The following is a 228-nucleotide window of genomic DNA, read 5'->3' on the forward strand; positions in this document are numbered from 1 at the left end:
CCATATGTAAGAATTTTTACCTGTAGCAGCACCTCCATCCTGAAATCAACACAGCAGGTAAAACAGATATGGCAATGAACACATCTACAATCCAATCAAAATATTTCATGATCTTGCTAAGATTCTAGAGATAGACTGCTTCTTATATAAATCCTGTCATTAACATTGTTCTCACATAATACACAACAAATCTGATAAAGACAATATAAATCAATTACATATTATTTC

The 228-nt window shown here is 31.1% G+C and overlaps 1 protein-coding gene across 2 annotated transcripts in view; it reads right to left on the reverse strand.

Annotated features, from left to right (window-relative positions):
* Positions 1-228, reverse strand: part of LOC119590708 (muscle M-line assembly protein unc-89-like) — a gene marked incomplete in the record, with an annotated part of 12,303 nt that continues 12,075 nt past the window's right edge. For both annotated transcript variants that reach the window (XM_037939394.1, XM_037939395.1), the window contains 1 exon segment: positions 1-228.

Source organism: Penaeus monodon, chromosome 27 (genome assembly GCF_015228065.2).
Source record: "Penaeus monodon isolate SGIC_2016 chromosome 27, NSTDA_Pmon_1, whole genome shotgun sequence".
NCBI classification, from domain to species: domain Eukaryota; kingdom Metazoa; phylum Arthropoda; class Malacostraca; order Decapoda; family Penaeidae; genus Penaeus; species Penaeus monodon.